Source organism: Anas acuta, chromosome 4 (assembly GCF_963932015.1).
Source record: "Anas acuta chromosome 4, bAnaAcu1.1, whole genome shotgun sequence".
Lineage (NCBI taxonomy): Eukaryota > Metazoa > Chordata > Aves > Anseriformes > Anatidae > Anas > Anas acuta.
Genome location: NC_088982.1, coordinates 10,207,923 through 10,231,264, shown reverse-complemented (window position 1 = coordinate 10,231,264; position 23,342 = coordinate 10,207,923). Strand labels below are relative to the sequence as shown.

The following is a 23,342-nucleotide window of genomic DNA, read 5'->3' as shown; positions in this document are numbered from 1 at the left end:
ATGAAAAAAAAACACAACCTACTTTCATATAATAAATCTATATAAATTATATTTCAAGTAGATAACATTTATTTGCTATAAACTGACTCAGTTTCTATGGAAGTGTGCTCATTTTTGTTTGTTTTAATTTAGTGAGAGAAGAACAATCCTCACAATCTCTGTTTCTCATCTCTCGCAATGTTTATTAACATTCATAAACAATAAACTGGAATATTTAATTTATTACTCCTAGCAGCAAAGAAGCTGTAGGACTTCACCATGATGCCAACTTCACTTAGATGCTTCTTTATCATTCAAAATATATTTGATAATCTAATATGAATAGTTGAAATACTAGACAGAGTAGTAGATCTTTGGGAGCTTGTGTTTATATCAACTCCAGATCTTGCTATGAAAGCCATGCATAAATATGTCTAAATATATTGCAAAATAATGTAATCCTTAAAGCATTCTTTTGGAAGGAAAAAAAAAAAAGAGAGAGAGAGATAGAACAAGAGGGCAAGAGGACACAAGAGTTTTAGTTTTTACAGTATCAGTTTAAATGTATTGGATTTTATCTGGAGTAAATCTTGGCTGTATTTGGTGTTAGTTTTTGATTTTACCACAGAGGCAATGATTACTGAACATACAGAAGATTCAAAATGTCTTTGTATATGTGGTGATTCAGTTCGTAGTTTTAAAGATGACAATACCCAGAATGTGCAAAGGGTCATCCTGAGGACTGCTATCTAATAATCTGAGAGGGATACCACCATAGCTGCATATACTTTTATTAAAGATGATCTCAATCTATAATGAGTTAGTGAGAACTTTTGTATATAGTATTCTTTCAGCTTTCTCTTTGCAAGATACTTATACCTCATATGTTAATAATAGGTGTACTATTTTCTAGAATAAGCTCAGACTATGGAAGTTCAACTTTCAATACAGTATTGAATGTTATATATACTTCAGTGGTTTACAACCCTTTGAGACCCCTTTGTGGACAAGAAATATCCCTATGAGACTCCAGGGCCAAAAACCTATTGCACTTTCTTAACTATCAAGGTCCCTGCAAGTTTTTGCCTCCCAAAATTTTAAGCATACCTGAAAAAGGGCAGTGAGTGAAGTCTCTCTTTACCCTGTGGCCAGTTCTGTCCTCCTTTTGAGAGCCTCCTGGTTAATGCAGTCGGTTCTCCAGCTGCAATGGCAGCTGTTTGTGCTAACATGTTTCTGAGTCATAAAACAGTGCCTGAAAAAGCAACTTTCTTATTCCTTTTCCCTTAAGAGAAATCTTAGGAAATACAGTGAAATGACAAACATGAAAGTTGCTTATGTCCCTTGAATTTATCCTGAACTGTGGATACAGTGTGATATTGGATAGAGTCGCATGATTGTGCATTTTCTCCATGTGGTGCTGATCCCATCAGATACACAAGGTAGACTAACAGAACAAAGATCACTGCAGGTTTACAAATATTTAGTCTGCAACCTGAGTGAGTCTACATTGACAGAAAGGGATTAATTTGTATATGCTTTCTACTGTCTTTGAAAGCCTGTTACCTGCCTTCATTTAAGTGAGGCAGAGACCTTATTGAGCTCAGTTACAAATCAGAAAGAATGCTAGTACTCTACTAGTCTATGTGACCAAGTCCGACTAGTTTCAATAAAGAGACTATCAACCAGGTGCTCTCTGTAGATATATAGTCAAGCAGGACATGAGGAATGAGCCCTGGTTACATCTGAAAGTGATTTTTTTACAGCTGCCTGTGCTATTAGAGATGCTGAAAGATAAAAGAATGGTCTTCAAAAGTGTGCCACATTTTCTGAATAAAAGAGTGAAAGATATGGTAGTAATTTTATCTTAACTCCTGTTTTGCTGATTTCTGGCATTTTTACTGTTATTCTCACAGTTTTTTTGTTTGTTTGTTTGTTTGTTTCGTTTGTTTTTAACTGATATTCTCTGCCTTAATTAACCTTCTGAAAGTGAAATTTAAAACATATGTAGTTTTGAGGGGTCTATACCTTCTGATGGTCCCAGCTGTAGCTACTGCTATTTACCTAAGCAACCTGAGCAGTTTTATGGTCAGAGTAGTTCCAGCCAAACGTCTCTGTTGTTGTGGGTGGAGATATTTTGCATGTGCTGCTGCACAACAGCATGCTCATTACAACCTGAATCATCCAAAGGGAGCATTTACAATGACATTCTCATGAAAGTCATTTTTCATTACTGTAAACTATATATACTACCCCATATATCAACAAGAATTAATTACACAGGCTTAGCATGGTATTATTAGGATCCAGATGGGGGAATATTTTATATTAACTTTGACAAGTTTTCTGAGAGCAGTCATATGAAAAACAAAATGTGAACATGAATGTGGTACTACATCTATCAAGTAAATATTTTTTCAATAGAAAATCATCTTTTTAACATCTTATTTACATTAATACTTCAGATGTGACTCAAGAAAATTCCTGGCATTATTGCTTGCCTCAGCAATGAAACACTGCTATGTAAACTGCTTATTATATAATTTGGGGGTTTAATTACTTACAATAATCTATGAATTTACAACTAAGTGTTTATTTAGTATGCTAATTTTAAGACTGACAAATTTATCTGACCGATTTTAATTATATATTTCTGTTATGCTTATGTGTCTTAAAAATTAAGAGATAGCATAATATCCTTAGTTGCTAAATACATAGGTAAAATTAACTAATTTATTATTTACCCAGAGACAGCCTCTCAATGTTTAATGTGAATATATCACTAGTTAGAAGTTATTTTTTATAGGCTTCTATGTTACAGCCAGCCATCACACTGTTTGAGTGATATGTTATCGCCAGAGGCAACATCAGCATGGAAAGAAAGGTGTTCTGCCTGCATGACACTCATCTGGAGTGGCATTACTCAATACCTTGCAAAAGGTGTGGGATGCCAGAGAGTTTGAAAAGATGTTCTCACAGTACCTCACAGTAATGGAGCAGGAAGGAATGAAGTGATTTTGTTGAATCCTATATTTGCAAATGTGGGTGGAATTCTCTGAATAATTTTGGCTGAAATGAAGCCTTTGCTCAATTTCCTCCCTTGCCTAGGGGAAGTGAACCTATGCCCCAAGTGGTACTTCTTTATTCAGAAGGCTACCACTTCTTCTGGGGTAGGGTTCACTTGTCCCCTCTTTTGCAGGATATAATGTCACATTGATTTGTCTGAAGAGAATTAGGATGGGAGATACTCGACAGCCCAGAGATTATGGCATTCATCTGGCAAGAAATTAGCTGACTTTTCTCTAAAACAGCCAGAAAATGGAGTTGAACCTATGGCTGCTGTTTATTCACACATCCTCAGAACCAAAGCAAATTAGGTGACATCCACTCTCATAGCTGGAGGTCACCATGAAAGGACAACAGCATAACAGCAGAAAATAGGTTGTTCATTTCATCTAAAATCATTTAATCAATTCATCAGAGGAGGATCTGACTCTGCAGTTCAATAGGAGATAGCATTGTCTGAAAAAAATCCTTAGTATCCCAGAGTTTGCTTCAAATACTTCATTATTAATAATTTGTGCACAGATCTCCAAAAAAATCATTATTTTGAACCCTGTCTCAGAGAGAACAAGTGCAACAGTGAATGTTGCAGGATTCACACAACCAATCTGAGCCATCAATTTGTAGTGAATAATATGTGAAAGAAAAAAAAAAATCATTAAAAATATGTGGACCAACATATTATGGCCCTTATGCATCCTGAAAATTTCTTGCTTTATCACACAGAACATCATAAAATTAAATTGGCTGTCCAGATGCTCAGATCATGCCTATTTGAAAAGAAATAATATTATCTAGATTTCCATACTACGTAGATTGAAACCAAATGAATTTTATGGGTTATGATACAATGTTAGATAAACATTCTGGGATGAATGCAATTAGATTGTTATTTCCCCAAAATGTAATTGAATGACCTTAATGCTTCTTGCAATATCTTACTTCAAAAAGTATTTTTATGTACTCATTCAACTGTACAATTTACCACCTAAATGCTGTAGCTATCTCTTGAGTTTTATACAGTGGCTTTCATGCTGTTGCAGACTCTGCAAGCTCAAAGATAATGAGTCATATCATACTCTTCCTTACAAAGAATAATAATTGCGCCACAGGCTTAAAAATCATGGCATGTAATTATGCATTTGCATGGGTGGAAATTACCTCCTGTTTTTTGAAGCTTTCTAGGGAAGTTACTGGACTCTAAATAATGTATGTAAGAGAAGTAAAGGATCAAAATCCAAATGCAAACATACATCTATAAAATGCCCTCCTTTTTTGCTTATGAGAGAATTTAATCTGTGCATGGCACAGAATATAGGAGACCAGCCAACTTCTGTCTGTCACTTCTGTCAATGCTGTCTGTGCTCATGTTTTCTCATATTTTTCTTCAGGTATATGTTCTTTTAAATTCTTCATCTAAAGGCAGTACCAAGAATTGATGTTAGTGATGTGAAAAGTGAGAACATTTCCAAGTACTAGTTCTCCCAGGCTGCAGTCCTGGGATCTGCGATTTACATTTTTAGCATGTCTTCTCAAGCCATCTTGCTACTGCATGTGGAACAATATATCATTTGTTAACATTTGTGAGGTATTTGTGGATGGTGTGTCTGAAATGTCCCGGAACCTCTCACAGAAATCAGAGATATTTGTTTTCCTGGCTCTGCTAGTGTTAAATTACAAGCACTTAAAACTGAACACAATTATTGCAAGACTGATGGCCTGAATATACTAGCTGTTACTGCACTGAAGCAATCAATTGGCTCTCTAGGATTCTACTCTGACTTTAGATTACAACAAGAACCTAAGCCAGTAGAAGTTCCCTCATACTGTGGTTATTTTTTCTAGGGCTAAATGGGTAAAGAATAATCTTTTGTTATATTAAAGGTTTGTAAATAGATGCAGGTCCACTGATTTAAATGGTGTTTTGTCCACTCACTGGCCCAGAGCTTGTCTTGAGATGTAATCTAGTTTGTCATAGCAGTGAGAGGCCTGGTGGAATACACATGATTATCACTGTCTGGAAGAAACAGGTAAATCTGTCAATTTCACCAGCAGATCTTTGCTCAGCCATGCCAGTTTCCAGCCTTCCCTGCTTGCTTTCTTATGCACAGGGATGGAGAGCCCTTGAACTCTAATAAAAGAGCCCTTAAAGATCAGTTCCTCTGTCCCTGAGGACTATGTCTCAGGGGAACTCATTTGCTAGGTCCTTATATGGATGGAAATTGACTCTTTTAAAGTTCAGGATCCTTACTTTGCTCTTTCCCAGGCCCATATTCCTTGAGATCACAGTACAGTGATCAACTGTAGAGCACAACTCTACAGTAGCATGGTTGCTGCAGCCCAGACTGCCTCCAGTCTTACACTCTCTAATGAGTTCATCCACATTGGTGAGAACCAGGTCCAGTAATGCTTCACTTGGGCTGAGGCTAACTGTATGAAGTTCAACAAGGCCAAGTGTTGGGTCCTGCACCTGGGGCGCACAATAACCCCAAGCAGAGCTACAGGCTGGGAGATGAGTGGTTGGAAAGCTGCCTGGCAGAGAAGGACCTGGGAGTATTGGTTGATAGTTGGCTGAATGTGAGTCAGCAGTGTGCTCAGGTGGCCAAGTCCAACAGCATCCTGGCTTGTCTAAGAAGCAGTGTGGCCAGCAGGAAGTGATTGTCCCCCTGTACTCAGCTCTGAAGAGGCTACACCTCGAGTACTGTGTTCAGTTTTGGGCCCCTCACTATAAGAAGGACATGGAGATGCTCAAGTGAGTCCAGAGAAGGGCAACGAAGCTGGTGAGTGGTCTGGAGAACAAGTCTTATGAGGAGCAGCTGAGGAAGCTGGGATTGTTCAGACTGGACAAGGAGGCTTATTCAGAGGAGGCTCAGGGGCAACCTTATTGCTCTCTATAGGTACCTTAAAGGAGGCTGTAACGATGTGGGGATTGGTTATTCTCCAACGTGCCTGGCAACAGGATGAGGGGGAATGGGCTAAAGTTGTGCTAGGGGAGATTTAGGCTGGATATTAGAAAAAACGTTTTTACCAAAAGGGTTGTTAGACATTGGAATGGGCTGTCCAGGGAAGTGGTTGAGTCACCATGCCTGAAGGTCTTTAAAAGACATTTAGATGTAGAGCTTAGTGACATGGTTTAGTGGAGGACTGGTTATTATCAGGTCAGAGGTTGGACTAGGTGATCTTGGAGGTCTCTTCCAACCTAGATGATTCTGTGATTCTGTGACTTTCACTGATATTGCAGTCAGATTTTCTGACTTATTTATATATGTATGTATGAAAGTATGTATGTATGTATCTATCTATCTATCTATCTATTTATTTATTTATTTATTTTGCTTGGGTAGTGTATCTGAAGCTGTGTGAACCTAGGGTTTTGTTACATGCTGCTGAGTAATAATATTTTAGCATTTTTGTCCCTCAAGTTTATTGTAAATATGTGTGCATGTTGGCTTAGATGTCTCCTTGGTTTCTACTTACCAACTTGATGTCTTCATCTCACTATGAAGAAGATAAAAAGCTTACCCTCTTCTCTATAACACTCCATTCTGCAGGACTTCACTGAAGGCTTCCTAAACCTCTTTTATGAAATATAAAGGATATTTGGCACTTATCACCTCCTTAATTGCCATCTTCCGAAACCAGGCTGAAAAGTCTGAGTTTTAGTTACAGACATTTTGTTTTTTCATCAGATATAGAGATCTGAAGCTTTTGATAGAGAACATGTGCTGCTGGTGGCAAAGTGATGGACTGGACTGGACTAAGATCCTGCACTAAGGATTCCTCCCTGCCATTTTCAGAAATAATTTGAAGTAATCAACACAACCTCTGCTTACTAAGCAACAGGAAGACTTCATTTTTTTTACTTCTGTGATTTCCTTCATATGTTTGTTTGTTTGTTTATTTTAATAATAAAATAATGCATACAAAATTTACAATCTTGGTACTGTCAATTGCAATGCTGAAACTGATTGATTTTACTCAACTGAAGGTTTTCAGCCCAACCTTTGAACATGTAGCACTAAGTCTGTTCACATCACTGATATGTAGTCTTCCTGGGGTTCCAAAATATCCAGCAAAATTTGTAATAGCAGTGCAGACAAGTGAATGGTTAATTTAAATCTGCAGAAAACAAATTTGCTTTTCTCAGTTGTAATTTGAAAATGTTACAGACCATATATTGAAAACTAGTTGTCAATATCTAATTGGTTTTAGTCTGCAACGGTCAAATTATGCAATTTGAAAAAGACATGCAAAAACATAACTGGAAGTTTCTCTCCTTTTCCAAGAAAAATAAATAAATAAATAAATAAATAAATAAATAAATAAATAAATAAATAAATAAAAATATCCATAAAACATTTCATACTCTTTCCTCTGATCAAATTAGAAAGGAAAGTTTATTTCCTGTTTCTTCAACTGTAATGAGATGCTAAGTATTCTCAATGAATGAAAAATAGAAAATATTAATATGAAATATTCCACTCCAACAACAGAGAAGAAAATTATATAAAGGTGATAAAAGAAATGCAAATCAAGTGCCTTCTGTTTGCTAATCGTGAAAATGAAAATCTTCATTTTCTCTAATCACAGTGATGCAGTATTATATTAATAAGTTAGTAATAAAACAGAGCTGAAATCCAGGCATTTGTATCATAAATCTTAATTATAGTCATAAGAAAATTAATTTTTTGGTAATAGTGTTTTGCTTCATGACCTTCATTAACAAAGTAGGAGGCTTGTAGTTTTCAGCCATATGTCAGGGTGAGAAGTCAATGCTAAATTCCTAAACAAGAATTTAATACAGCACATTTTTTCTGCAGGTATTATAGTGTTGGTTTTACTGACAAGAGACTACTGAATGGAAGTATAATTGTGGTATTAAAACCTCATGTTTAACAAAGTGACCAAGGTGATAAAGATGTCCATAGATTTGTTTGTAAAGTTGGTGTAGATAACTCAATGCTGACAAAGTGAGAAATAAAAAGAAGCATTCAACAATTTGGATCAAAAACAGAGGTAAGTAATAATAGAAAGATTTAAATGTAGAAGGTCTGGAAAGGTGAAAAATCAACCTCCAAATTTACTAATGTACAGGGAAAACTACATATCTAAAGCAACTGAAACAGCTAGTTAGCACTGCTCTAGACCCATCATAGAAATGCATGATTATATTAGAGCTTCTTTGCTCCTTCCTCTGCACATTTCTTTTATCTTGTGTGAAATTACTGAGATGTGGACTGGCTTTGGTGTGTGCATTGTCCAGATGACTTTGCACTGGAACAAAATTCCTACTTATGCCATTTGATGCTTTTATAGTATAATTAATAATTTCAGAAGACCAAAAGGAAAAATGTTTTGTGTGCAAAATACCCTCAAGCAAAAAAAAAAAAAAAAAAAAAAAAAAAAAAGCCACTTTGCAAATTCTGATTAGTTAAGCCTCACACCCCCATAAGAAGCAGGCAAATATCACAGACACTGTTTTCCAACTGAATTAACTAAGGAACAGAGCAATTATTACAGGCTTCTGCCTTTACAGCTGCTAATAGCCCTATTTATCCTGCCACACTTTAGTATTACAGCAAATCCTCTGATCCTCTCAGTGTGTACAGAATTTGGTACATCAGAAATCATACAGGAAATTTGTGAATGCAGGAGTCCCAGCTCACCAAAATGCATTCAAGTGTTGAGCCTGCTTAGCCCTAGTGTTACACCGAGTTGCTTTCAGTTTTAGACACTTTTAGTGCTTGCATTAGTAGGAAAACAAATAAATTTCATGTTGTAAATGCAGACCCTGCTGCATAATCTTCAATTTACTTTATCATAAACTTGAAACTAGAAGAGCTATGAAAAACAAATATCTTGAATATTTATATCAGTTGCTCAATCAAGTTTATTATAAAGAGAAGGATGTGTTTGCTTTAGTAGATGGGTTGATATGTTGCACCAAGGTAACAGTACAGGATCTGTGTTTGTATTCCCCTCTGAAGTGTGTGGGAAATGTTCCATGCATCAGCAATGCATAGAAATGAAAGCACCCCTCTATTTAAGCACATGAGTTGAGCCTTGATTCAGTGAAGCTAATGGTAGCTTTCACATTGACTGCAGAAAGAAGATGCTCAGGCTTCATAGACTGGAACCTGGTACAGAGAGGCAGGAGTTTGTCTTCATTTGTGTTATGTTGCAAAGGCCACTGGAATGGATCAATTTGCAAGTGTGTGCCCTTGTCAGTAGGTAAAAGATGAATTTTCACGTTCAATGCACTCTTCTATCTGGAGCTAATTCTAAGCTAATACTATCTGCTAGAAGTAGGTAGTACTAAGATATAAACATTAATTAGATATTCAAGATCTGGGCAGAGAAATCCTATCTGAAAGAATACATAGTAGAAATCTGATATCAACAAGATTTCACCTGGAGAGGAATAGGTTCAAAAGTAGTCAGTACTATTTCTGTCTAGCCCTGGGATTGATCAGTTTGCTTTTGCTGGTGGTATATCAATGAATGCAGACAGTAGTGAGACAGCTGGTCAAAAATGAGACAATTTTGATGAACATTTTCTTAAATTGCTTTTTTGATTGTTGAAACTTTTTTGGGAGGTTAGTGGAGGGTGTTTTTTGTCTCACATTGTTTTGTTCCATCAAAGACTAAATGAGTATCATTTTCTGGATTTGTGGATCCCCTGATGTCTTATGGCTTCAGATGTTCCGTTTTCCTCTAAAAGAGAGATGGTACTTGATTGCCTGATTTCCTTGGGACTATTTAGAATATTACTGACTATGTGTACAGTATAATGATATGCAAGTGTAAAGCAAAATGTCTCATAAAGTACATGTGCTTTACATACATATACATAAGAAATTTGGTGATATCAGAAATGCTCAACTGTAAAAGAAAAAGGTGGCTGGAAGACCAAATTTTATGCAATGTGGTAGTTTATAGCTTCACAGCAAAAAGGCTGTTGGAACACAGATCAACGTGGAAGAGTACCTCACTCCCAGCACTAGAGTTAACAGCAAATCCGTTTATAACACCTGCCATCCAGTTCAGTGCGTCACAGAAATTTCTCTCTCTTTTACTGTCTTCAGCAGATTTAATTCAAATTTTCACCACTCTTAAAGGGAAAGATCACCACATAAGCATCCGTGTTTTAGCAGTTCAGTGCACTTAGCCAGTGGGATTGTTCCCTTTGATAGTCTCTCTGTTTGTCTGTCTACCTCTCCCCCCTTCTCTCACCCCTTCCAATATACAAAGACTGTAAGGAATATAGCAAACTTTTTTAACTCTTAGCTTCCATGCAGAATACTAGGGATGGGAAAGCATAATACAAAAGGAATAGCAGGAATCACAAAAACATGTCCCCGAACCAGAAACCCTAAATTAAATTTGTCTACTTACCTAAGGAATAAAAGCTATCTTTGAATGCTGCCCTGCAACTTAAAAATTGAATTAACCACTTCCATCATGATGTTTTTGTAGTACTAAATCCATTCCAACTTCACAAAAAGAAAGTCACAATCAATACAAAAGTGCAATTCTTAGAGTTTGGATAAGTATGTTACCAAGTTGGTGGAAATAATCACAAATTACAGTCTAAATTCTTTGAAAGCGAGGCCAGCATCCTTCAGTGAGGTCTGAAAGCTTCACTTGATTTCATTAGGACAAAAACATAAGCAGTATTATCCTTCCTAAGGGTGCTTTCAGGGCCTTTTAATGTTTGAGCATAAAGAGAAGTGCTGTTTAAGCTAAGGTGCCCTTAATATCTTCTATCTCTTGAAGTCAAATAATACAACTGTATCATCTTACCCACCACTTAGGTTTTAAGGGTGACATTAAAAATGACTAGAACCACAGGAGACAAAATGCTTGATATCTTCCAGACTTCCCCCAAAAGACCAAATATTTTGAATTACTTGAAGATTTCAGGTAGGATCTGAGCCAAACCATCTCACTGTTACTCATTGCTAGAGCTATGGGATGATAGGAATGAGACAGTAAAGGAAATCCATTATTTGATAGAAAGAAAAGTCTAGCTTGGCTTTCCTAAGAGTTTGGTCTTTCAGAAATGTTAAAAGCATCACACAGTACACATACCTAGTATGTTTAAACACTGAGAGGACCTCATTAATCATCCCGGGTGGTTTAAACACTTAATCTCTTGCTGACCCAATCCCATCTCTTTTCCCTTATCATTCACAAAAACCTATCATTTGGTATCTGACTTCAGGCTTTTTTTTTTTTTTTTTCTGAAGGTGACTGATACATTTTCAGCCTTGTGGTGTAAAGCCTGTCAGTTTCAATTTCAAATGTGCTTAAGACCATGTGAATAATTTTCCAAGCCTTGGTATCAGAATGAATTTCTTTGAGTGAGAGTAGTATAGATGAGATTCTGCTTTAATGGTCTAATGCCTATCATTAGAGACCTAAACCTTAGCTATACACAGCAGTGAGAGAAGCTTGACCATGCAGAAAGACATAATCAGGCTAAGACCTAAAATAGAAATCATATAGTAGTAGATGAGAGAATTATAGAGAGGGTGAAAGAATGATAAGAAAACATATGAAAGAATATTCACTAGGTACCTTGTGATCAAACCACTGCTTCCTTTCATCTCTGAAATTTCATCATTTCCAGCAGCACTCACTTGTAAGGGTTGAAGTAATCTCATTTTGTTTCTTTGTGGCAGTTTCTGAGACAAAGGTGCTCTTTACACATTATTTCTTTCTTCCTTTCTTTCCACTACATCCGTGCTACACAAGTTTGGATTTCTCCTTCTTGCACATGCTTGCATTCTTACGTCCTTAATGGAAAGCATTTAGTGCCATCTTGTCATACAGAAGCCACTGCTTGTTTGTCTGACTCTCTTCAAACTGTCATCTTAGTTAACAACTGTGAAGGCTTAAGTGATACTAGCTCTTAGCAGTGTCCTGCCATTGTATGTTTGACATAAAAGGTCACAAGAATGACAAGTAAAAGCATTTATATTTTTGTTTCCAAAATACATTGATTTCTAACCTTTTTTTTCTAAGCAATGGGCATAAATCACCTTTACATACATAGTTCAAAGCAGTCATATTCTCCTTATCAGAAAGACTAGACATCTCTCTTCTTTGGAAAGCTTTAAAAATACTTAATACAAACTTATCCCAAAACTAGATGTATTTCTCAAGCTGCCTTTCCAGAAGGCTCTCTACTCAGCTTCAACACTGATCCCAGGTATCCTCCCCTTGGCCATGAAGGTTTCCACTTTAGTAGTTAGCTTCAAATTGAGAGCTAGTAGGTTTCAGAGACTGGAGAAAAATAATAAATATATAGGTTTATTCTCATGAAAGCTTGAAAGTTATTAAACTGAGCCCTTTTGCATTGGGGCACCCTCATTCATCTGCACCTCAAAATCTAAGTTATGTCTTTTTCCCCATTTCAGAGTATTTATATCTATGAGATGTTCAATAGAAGGTAAACTTATAATTTTCCTATCTAATAGAGAGGACAGAGAAATTAGAATCTGAATTTTAGAAATTACATCATCAAGTGGCTGTGGGGTCAACCATTACAAATCTCCACAGAAGATCAAAAAAAAAATCTTCACAATATTTCCTTACCTTTACCTTCTTTATGTGTATGTGCCTTTACCTTGGCTTCACTGTTATTTAATGTAAATTTCTTGTATTTAGTATTGGAATCATTATTTGGTTTGTCTGTTATTAACAACCCAGAAGAAATAGTCTGCTGCAAAGACCATCTATGTTAGGAAAAACAAACAATTTCTTACAATTTTTGAATGTTTTTGTAGCCTTAGTGGTAGAATCTCCCTTAATAAGAGCATTTAGATAGGGTTTTTAATCACAAATTGTTCATGGTGATTCTTTTTGGGGGGCTGAGAAATGGACAAGGTGTGTTCTTTAAGATCCCTTTCTAACCTTAGATGACTCAAAAGATTGCTCCTCATACTGAAACCTCCCTGAAGGCAGCCTGTTTAATTTTTGTGCACTCAGCACTTAAAACAACTAGTTTAAAGTTTCAATTTTTATGTTTTTAACTTTTCTCATGAAATGTCCCAAGACTTCTATGAAGAGGAGATTCTTGACTGCTTTTATTTTTATATTTATTTATTCCACGAAGAACACCATTCTCACTGCTCACATACAACGTAAGGGAGAATGCGGAGGCAAGATTCTGATTGAAAGGCTCTAAAGGAGATGTTATGCCACTAACATCTGCCCTTATCCAGGATTAAATGATATATGCATACGTTTCTACAGACAGTAAAGGCTGTTATGACAGTCTAGTCTGACTCCACTGCATAATACAGACGAAAGACCTTCACCAATCATTTCTGCATCAAGACTGTAACATTATGCTATAATCACTCTATTAAAAAAGCACTCTAAGTTGATTGGAAGATCTGTCTCATTACTTAATAGGCTGCTCCAACTATTAGCTATCCTCACTTAAAAGTTTTCTGTGCAGATTCTATTTGAATGTAGATTCTATTTGAACATATCTAGCTTCATTCTCTAAATTTTGAAACACTCTGTTCTGCATTAAACAGCCATAATCCTTCCACAATTAGATTGATCACTTGATTTTGATCTTCATCTATTAACCTTTTGAATTGACTAAAAAGACTGTTTTCCATTATGTCTTATGATAAAGACAATTTTTCAGAACTCATATCATTCTCGTAACACTTCTATGGCTCTTTTCAGATTGTCTTCTCTTCGAACTCCTGACCCTAGAAAAGATAATGGTCTCATTTGATGTCACCATTCCAAGAAAATGTCAATCACTACATTCACCACAGAGAACCAGCTGGTAAAAGCACCAGTATACTTAAATAATCAAACATAATGGCATGGACAAACATTGCACTAAATATTTAAGCCAAGAAGGCAATTACCAGAACTTAGAGAAGCCTTTCTTCATTACTGCACCCTTATGGTAATGTCTGACAGCCTATAAATAGCCATACACTAAGCAAATTGGGTATGGTTAAATGTTAGAAACAGCTGATGTGATTAAACCCATACATCCATTCTATTGACTTTATCCTTCATTCATCTAGTACTCCCCATACCCAGGAAAATGAATAAATAATGAGTGTGGTGCTCTGTAGTTGTGCATTGGCCATACTAGAACACATATCATATCACATGCATGATTATTTGACCTTTAAGGTAGAGTTCTTAAAACAGAGCCTGGATTCTTACATTAACTGGCAAAATATGTAATTTAGCTTATCCATGAAGGTCCTATGTTTCAAGCTGTGATGAGATATTCTCCTGTGCTTACAGAAGGATGTGTAATGCTAACAATGACTAAGATTTCTTTAGATGTTCCATCTGTGTTCCACATCCTCATGTAGGTTATGAAGTCTGAAACTAACCAGAGATCTCATCCAAGCAAAGTCCTGTTATCATTTTTTTTCAACCTTTTATAATAAACATTATAAATATAGAATATATATATATAAATAACATTATAATTTTTCCCTATCTACAAATGTGCAATATAAAATGTCAAATCTGATAGTTCTGGGTGCAGTGTCATGATGAGAGATGGAAAAAGATCCCCACTGTATCAGATCCTGTAGTGTTACAAGGAAAGAAGATAGATATTAATACTAGTGACAACTACCGCTTCATGCCACCTTCATGGATTTTGTGATATAGCTCTGAAAAACACCAGTGCACATCCTTTCATATTACTCTCTTTGTCTATCCAGACATATAATACTGTCATTTTTACAGAATTGTTACAGATGCAAAAACGTTCTTTTTTTCCTGTTTCTTCATGGAGATTAAACCTGCTTAGGAAAGTATGTAAATCCTTAAAGCACCAAGATTTGTTGCCTAATTTTAAAGGTCTCGATAGATATTCCAGATTATATTTTTATGACAACATCAAAAGTACTCAATTTTAAGGCACAGCCCTAGTAGAATAAGCATTCCACAAACACGCAGATGGCATTTCAGCCCTGATACATATGTAATTGTCAGGTCAGATAAAAAATGGGGAGAAGGAAATAGCTGTTTTAAAATAAATGTAGGGAATAGAGATACAGTAATCATTTAAAAAGATAATTGTTCTGATGCAGCGCCAATAAATGAACAGAGCTCCTGGTTTCCACTCAATCATAAGAAAATATTACTTCCTCTAGAAGTTAGATATGAGGCTAGGGAATGAATGTGTATCCTGATAAAACAAAGAGCAGAGGTAGTGCCAAAGCAGGGCTGGCAGGACCTGTCTGTGATACTTAGCACACCTTTTTAAGGACTCTTGTTTCTGAATGATTTCATTTTTGTGATGGACAAAATAACATTTTTCCATTACTTCATTTTCTGAAATGGTAGAAATACTGTGGTTTATATTTTCTAAAAATATACATACACCACAGAAATCATGTATCTCAAAAGCAGAAATGTATCAATGTTATAAGCAACTGAAGCCAGGAATATTTAATTCAAGTTGTTGTGAACCCTCAAATAAGTGGTGTTACTAAGCCTACCTGTAATATGATCAAAGGATAACAATGTACAGAGATCAGGAGAGTGATGTCCCAGTCACGTATAAAATACCTTGAAATTCAGAAACTTTTAGAAGTCATGGTAAGTAAAAAAAAAAATTAAGTGATAGCATGCACAAATGCTGGTATTCCAATCCTGAGTTTATAATGATTCATTCTAGCTTCAAAAATACTGATACGTATTATTTTACAAACACTGCATGCAATGATTCTGTGGTGGTTTTAACCTGGCTGGCTGCCAGACACCCACCCAGCCGCTCTTTCACTCTCCCTAATCAACAGGGAGAGGGGATAACGTAAGAAAAGAAAGTTTATGGGTCAAGATAAAAACAGGGAGATCACTTACCAATTACTGTAGTGGAAAAAACAGACTTAAGTTGGGGAAAACTAATTTAATTTAATGCAAGTTTGATTGTTTTGGGTAGTGAGAAATTAAAGCAAAATTAAAACACCACTTTCCCCTCATCACCATTTTTTCCCAGGGTCAACTTTGTACCAGTGTGGGGGTTCTCCATGGGCTGCAGTGTGGATATCTGCTCTGGCATGGTCCTCTCCATGGACTCAAGGGGAGCAGCTTTAAGTCTTACCATGGTATTACCCTGGGCTGTAGGCAAATCTCTGCTCCAGCACCTGAAGCACCTCCTCCCACTCCTTCTTTCCTGACTTTCACATTTGCAGGATTATTTCATACACTTTTTTCCTCATTCTTCTCTATGTTATATAGCATCTTGCACTTTCTTAAATACATTTTTCCAGTGGAGCCTCCGGTTTGTTTGATGAGCTTAGCTGTGTCCTTTGATGTGTCCATTGCAAAACTGTCTGGAACTGTCTGTGTCTGGCATAGCACACCATCTAGTCTTTTCTCATAGAGGTGATTCCACAGACAACACTTCCCATGGACACCCAAACAAGATTCATTCCAGGTGTGCACCTGTTTTGCAAACAAATCAATAAGTCCTACTCAAGAAATGAGAGATTATTACTATCTATACAGTGATTAGATAAAAAAAAAAAAAAAAAAAAAGAGTTACTCTCTGATCTTGAGTCATTGTGTCTCCTGTTGCACCTTAAATGGGACACAAGTACTCTCCCTTGGCACAGTTCTCTACCTTACTGTCTTCCATCACCAGTAGAACCGGATGGGTACAGAAGGAGCCATCTTCATGGGATTTGTAGTCTTGTCAGAAAGAGCAGACTTACGTTAGTGTAGTGATTTGCATAAAAGCCTATAGATACCTTAGTCATATTGTCATTAGGCCCTGTATGACCTGATGTATAAGGTTGAACATAGGAAAAGACTTGATAATTTCAGAACCTAGCCACTAAATATGAAATACTCAATTATCTGAAATGGAAGGTTGCATTATGAGAATTATAGTGCAATGTATAGCAGAATCTCCTTGTGGTTGTTGGCATTTTCTAATCAAATCAAATCAGTATAAATCACTTTTACTCCCAGATCATCTGCTTCAGTGCACATATTTAAAGGCACAACAAAAGGAATAAGAAACTCTATCAGATGCCTCCAACCAATTGTTCTATCCTCCCAGTGTGGTGGCTTGAACAAACCATGGCATCCCAGCTGTTTTGATTTCACGTGGTGGCATTGACCTTTATAAACAAGATGCCCTCTCCTCCAGGGGTTAAAGATATGTAGGAGATGCTGGTAGAGGAAGTAATGTTGCATTGTACAGGCTTTGCACAGCATGGAGCATATTCTGAAGTGTCCTAGCTTCAGCTGGGATAGAGTTAATTTGCTTCCTATTAGCTGGTATTGTGCTGTGTTTTGGATTTATAATGAGAATAATGCTGGTAACACAGTTGTGTTTTAGTTCTTGCTGAGCAGTGCTTACACTAAGTCAAGGGTGTTTCAGCTTATGCTGTCCTGCCATTGAGGAGACTGGGGGTGCACAGGGAACTGAGAGGGGATAGAACCATGACAGCTGGCCCAGGCTGACCAAAAGGATGTCCCATACCATAGGACATCACGTTCAACAATAGAACCAGGGGGACTTGGCCATTGGGTGCTACCATTGTTCAGTTGGCTGATGGTGAACAATTGTGTTGTGCATCACTTGTTTTGTGCAATATTTTTCCCCTTTTCTTTCCTATTGAACTGTCCTTATCTCAACCTACAAGTTTTACTTTTTTTTTCCTTCTGATTCTCTCCCCCATCCCTCTGCAGGGGGAGTGAATGAATGGCTATGTGGTGCTTAGCTGCCTGCTGGACTAATACCACACCATGGGGTGAAATAGCTGCACTGCAGTATGACTTTGTTTCATTATTTATGTAATTGAAAGCTATGTTTCAAGGAAGCAGAAGGGAAGGTGCCTGATGTGTGATACCTCAGTTGCATTTAGTTTTTGTTTGTTTGTTTCTGAAATTTGAAATCTTATTTACAAATTAGAGTAGATTGCAACTCTTGTAAGATCTCAAAATCACCAGTCACAGCAGTCCAGCTTCCCATTCAAAAGAGAAACAATGAATCAGAGTGGTTTCTCAGATGAATGTGCATGTTTATGTGAAATGTTTTCCAGTCTTACTTGTTTGAACAGAAAGAGGATAGAGATCAATTGTCTTGCATGCCTGCTGGGAGGAACGAAGTGAAATAGGTTTAATTTGGAACAGAGAAGATTCTGGCTGGAAACTGGGGAAAACTTTGTAACTGGTAGGGAGGAAAGAGTCCAAATCAGGACAATGTGCCATTGACTGCTTTCAAGAAGAGGTTAGGCAAGCACCTGTGAGAGCTGATGCAGGAGCTATTATGCTGCACCAGTTAAGGGATGTGGTCTAAACAATCTTTTGAAGTCTTTTTTTCCTTGGTTTTATGGTTTTCTCTGTGCAAACCATAAATAGCTAGTGTTTAATGTACACAAAAAGAGTGTTTTTTCCTGGTATGAATTCAATTATATATTTGGGGAAAAAAAAAAACAACCAAACAAAAAAAAAAAAAAAAAAAAAAAAAAAAAAAAAAAAAAAAAAAAAACAGAATTAACCCTCCAAACCAAATTGTGTTAAATCAGAAAACAGCTCTGATTTTGACAAACCATTTGAACCTGAGCACTCATATCTCCTCAATGGGCTACGTGACTTCTGAGCTGAGAAAGGATATTCTCTATGTGAATATAAAGCAGAAAACACTCTACCATCAGTCAAGCTTCAAAGACTCCTTGTAAGACAGAAGTACTTGTGATGATACCAAGTTGCACGTGAAGCTGTGAGTTTCTCCTTTTCCTTTCTCAACAATATTACCATTTTATTGTCCCCCTTGCAGCACTTATGTGCATAGCTCAGGGATTTGAATTTCAGTGTTACAAGTCCCAGAAAACATAACAATACAATTGTCAAATCAGTACATTTACTGTGGCAATACCACATGTGCCCAAATCCCCTACAGCAAGATTTTCTTTCAGATGACTGCAGAACATTATTAACCATCCTTAACAACCAATTGATAAAACAAGGTGACTCAGTGGTAAAGCCAACAGATGTGTGAAGTCAAGGAAGGCTGAGAACTTTTGCTTCTGAGTAGAACTGGCAATTTTCAATTTCATTAATTGAGATTTAAATTTTAATATTTTTAATCAAACAAAAACAAGTGTGAGAGCTAAAAATAAAGCTGTATCATTAAATGTATTGTGATCTGACAAAAATTTTGTTCTGATAAAAGTGGCCATCTGCTCTAGTCTCACTTTTCTTTCTTCTGGAAGAATTTTAGGTACATATTAAATAAGCTGAATTAGAGAATTGTAAGTTTCTACCCAAAGCAAATTGTGAAATAGAAATTTCCTGTGTAACAAGGAATATTCTCATCAGTTTTACAATTAGTAGAAATAAATAAATAAAATAAAATAAAATAAAATAAAATAAAATAAAATAAAATAAAAAATAAACCATTCACTGAGAAAACCATTTAAAACTGCATTAAGATAGCAAAAAAATGTTTATTCAAGTAACTTATTTTAGAGCTGGGTGAACTAGTCATAGAAAAGACTATTTTATTGCTATTTATGTTTAATGTGAAAGAAACAAGAGGCTTCCATATAATTGGGACTTCATTGTTAGGCAAGATAAATATAGAAAATAATTCTTTGCTAAGGAAAAGAGGATAAAAAGAGATTTAATAGTATATATCCATGTGCATAAGGATAGTATAAGGTAATTAAAGGAACTGCTTGAAAGACTTTGGCACAAAGAGCCTTTTGGAATATATTACTAAAAAAATTCAAAATTATCAGGAATGACTCCGAGTGTGTCCTTCTATGTGGAGCTCTCTATAAATGTACAGTGTCTAAAAAATACAATTATAGACTGACACGGGGAAGACTGCTCTCTCTCTGCTAGCAAGTAACTGGAGAACCTGACTTGTATAACTGGAGAACCAGACTTGTGCCACTCTTAACCTGGGGCAACTCATCAGGCTTCAGTAGAGTGATGCTGTGTGAAAAGTGCAGCAGTGAACAAAAAGGTCCTTGGCTTGTAACACCCAAGTTCATTAGTTTAACACCACTGGCCCTCAAATACTGCCACTAAACCAGAAACTCACTCTGAGAAGTCTCATTTTTCTAGCGGAATGTGGTTGCTCTGATATATTAGAGAAAGTTAAGTACAAATATCACTGGTGACTGAATCTGTATTTATGCTATCATATTTTACTTCACAAATTTAAGTTATGAACAACAACAACAAAAAAATATTTTGCAGTATTTGCTTTTGTATGGTACAGCACAAATGCAACAGTTTTGCCTTTTTCCTGAGTGCTTGCACAGATTCACACACAGGATAAGGTTTTACTTCTCAAATGGAAATGGTTACAAGAGGAGGAGGCAAACATAAGGCTTAGAACAATAAGCATGATAATGAGCAATCTGGATGCTGACCACACTCACTGCCAACTCCTTTTATGAGCATTATCAAGTCAAAGGGAAAATGTGCTAAGGGGAATAAGGATGAATCAATGCGTGGAAATCTGAGGGCAGTGTAACACATACTTTGATCCTATGGCAACTGAATTATTTAGATTTAAGATGGGAAAATGATCTGTCTGCATAATTCACTAGCAATCTCAAAACCAAAGAATGTTTCATTTCCTTACTTCATTACCTCATTCAATAGATAGAAACAGTAGCAGTAACATGATCACCATAAGTGATCATATATATATATATACTTAATAAAGTTTCTTTTAATATACACAAACAATCCCATTTGCAAGGTGAACAATACAGAGAGATGGAACTGGCAGTACAGCTTGATATTCTCAATAATATTATTTATATTGAGAATAATAATTATTTGGCTTATTTTATAATTATATTGGCTTATTTATAAAAGCAACAGTGGGACAAATCATTCAGAAAGGGTCTCTTGGATGTGCCATCGGACTGCTGGTGAAATCCTGTGTGCAGTCTGTTCGGTCAAACAAGCTTTGCACTTTTCATGGTAAATTCAATCCAGTCAGATCTGGGGCCACAGTCATTTTTCACAAAATGTATGGGAATATATTAATATCTCCCTCCTCCCACCCTCTCTTCAGGGCTGTGGATGATCACTCTTCTACCCTTGGAGTCTACCTGCTGCAGGACTGACAGCCTTGCTAAAAGCTCTGCGTGTGTGTGTTCCTGCCTGCCTCTTATTTGTTTTTGTCAAAACTGTTCCCTGCTGAATAAAATTACATGCTTGTTGGGCCACAGAAAGTGTGGCTTTCTTCCTGCTTCAGCCTAAGTATTAAAGAGAGCAGGACTGAAGGTCAGGTTTCCCCTTTCTGTTTGTGAATGCTGTAACGCTGGAGGTTCCGGGTTGCACTCACTCTTTTCTCTGGACAAATTGATATTTAAATTATTCCCCATATGGGGGGAGTTGGAATAAAAGAGTTACCACCTGTGAATGACAGAGACACTGTCCTGTCAGATTGCCCTACAGAACCGTTGTCAGAGCAAAGTCATGAGAAATAAGGGTCAAACTACTGCAGTGACCTTGAGCAACCAGAAAAGAAAGCACAGTTTCTACCCCCAATTTATTTCATCACAGGAAATTGACCTTTCCTGTAAATACCAAGGAAAGAGAGGTGCTCTCCCAAAGCCCAATTAGCTGCTCAATAACCTGAGAAAATGTCTTTCCACTCCCTGCTAAGGATTTTTCCAACAGCTTTGCAGACTCCCATTTTCATTACATGTGCTCTTTGCTCTCATGGAATATGTAAGGGAGATGATGACTTGATGTGAGGGTTTATGAGTTACACTGGAGTTCAGCACAGTACAGATTGGAGTACTGCGATGCCAAGCCACTTCACAGAGCTGTCTGTCAATGAATGATGCCCCCGACTATATCCATGAGTGTTACTACTGCATCAGCATAAAAGTTTCCTGTTTTAAAATTTAAATCCTTAAGTTTATTTGTCTGTAGGATAATTTTGCTTACAGCTTTATATTTAGAGCATGATTGAGGGGTTTACTAGGATTACATATATGTCAGCATAAAAATAAATATTACTTAAGGACCATTTAAATGCACCAGAAGTGTATCCTTGATTGAATCTCACTTCATGGCCTGGGAGTGCATCTTCTCTGGGATTGATTATGCACTCTTGAGCTAGCAGGAAACATGCACGCAAGAGCACATGACATAAATAAAACTCAGATGCAAAAAAGGTTCAGAACAGAGCTCTTGTTGGGGATATTTCCTACAGACAGCTCTTTGCATTGCCTTTGCTTAGAAAAGACTCATGATCTTACAGAAAAAGAATTTAGTTTCTAAGCACATTGTGTGCTTGGAAATGCAGAGAACTTTGTCTCTGGCATCTTTGATGGCTTGTCAAATATAAGTTGCTGTAAGTGTGTGAAATAATATTCAAAGAAATAACCTAAGTCTGCACCTTCTTTTCCTTTTATTAATGTGATAATCCCAAATTATCCCTCCTGCTCAAGTTTCCATTTCCTTTCGAGTCAAGATCAATTATCCCTGCAGCTTTTCAGCTGAATGCAACAATATTTCAGTGTACTACTCACCTATTTACACACTGTACTGCTCTGAAGCTCAAATGCACACACCTCTTGTCTGTCAATCAACAGTTCTTTAATAATTATGGTACACAAAGAAATGCTGCTGTCATATTCTACAGGACACGTCTAAACCTACGTTGAAGCCTCTTCACACCCTCTTGACCCTCAGAAAGCTAAAGCCGATTTTGATCCACTAATTGGGAAAGAAGTAAATTTGTCTTCAGCATGTTAGCATGTTCTTTATACTATTTGTCAAATATTAAAAAAAAAGTTTCCAAAACCTGTCTGGCTAGGAAAGGAGGTAGGATTACAAACTGTCTCTTCTTTCATTGCCACCAGCTACTCAAACAACGTTTTTTACAATGGCATAGTTGACACCACACACCTGTTCCTACCAGCATAAGTACAATGCATCCCAACAGAAGGAGCAATGTCCCCGAAGCAGTTCAGTCTGTACATTATGACTGAGGACACATTTACCCCATGCTGGGAACGTGGTATGGAGATTCCTGATGTGCTTGCAGGTTTGCATCGATGTGGCAGGAGACAAACAGGCTCATGTCCTGCCACCATGGCTAGAACCAGGCTTCCTTCCTCAATCCAGCATGAGTGTGGACAGAGACAGTCCTCCACAGATATCATGTAGGCATACTTTGAAAGCCCCTTTTCTTTTTCTGCTCCCTTTTCAAAGATCAACTTACCTCCCCAAGCAACTATCTCTGAAGATGCCAGAAAGCTGAAGGCTGCCCCAGGGTCCCATCCAGTGCTTGCCCTTTT

The 23,342-nt window shown here is 36.8% G+C and overlaps 1 long non-coding RNA gene across 1 annotated transcript in view; it reads left to right on the top strand.

Annotated features, from left to right (window-relative positions):
* LOC137855551 (uncharacterized) overlaps positions 1 to 23,342 on the top strand; it is a 52,944-nt gene that overhangs the window by 4,118 nt on the left and 25,484 nt on the right. The window lies entirely within an intron of this gene.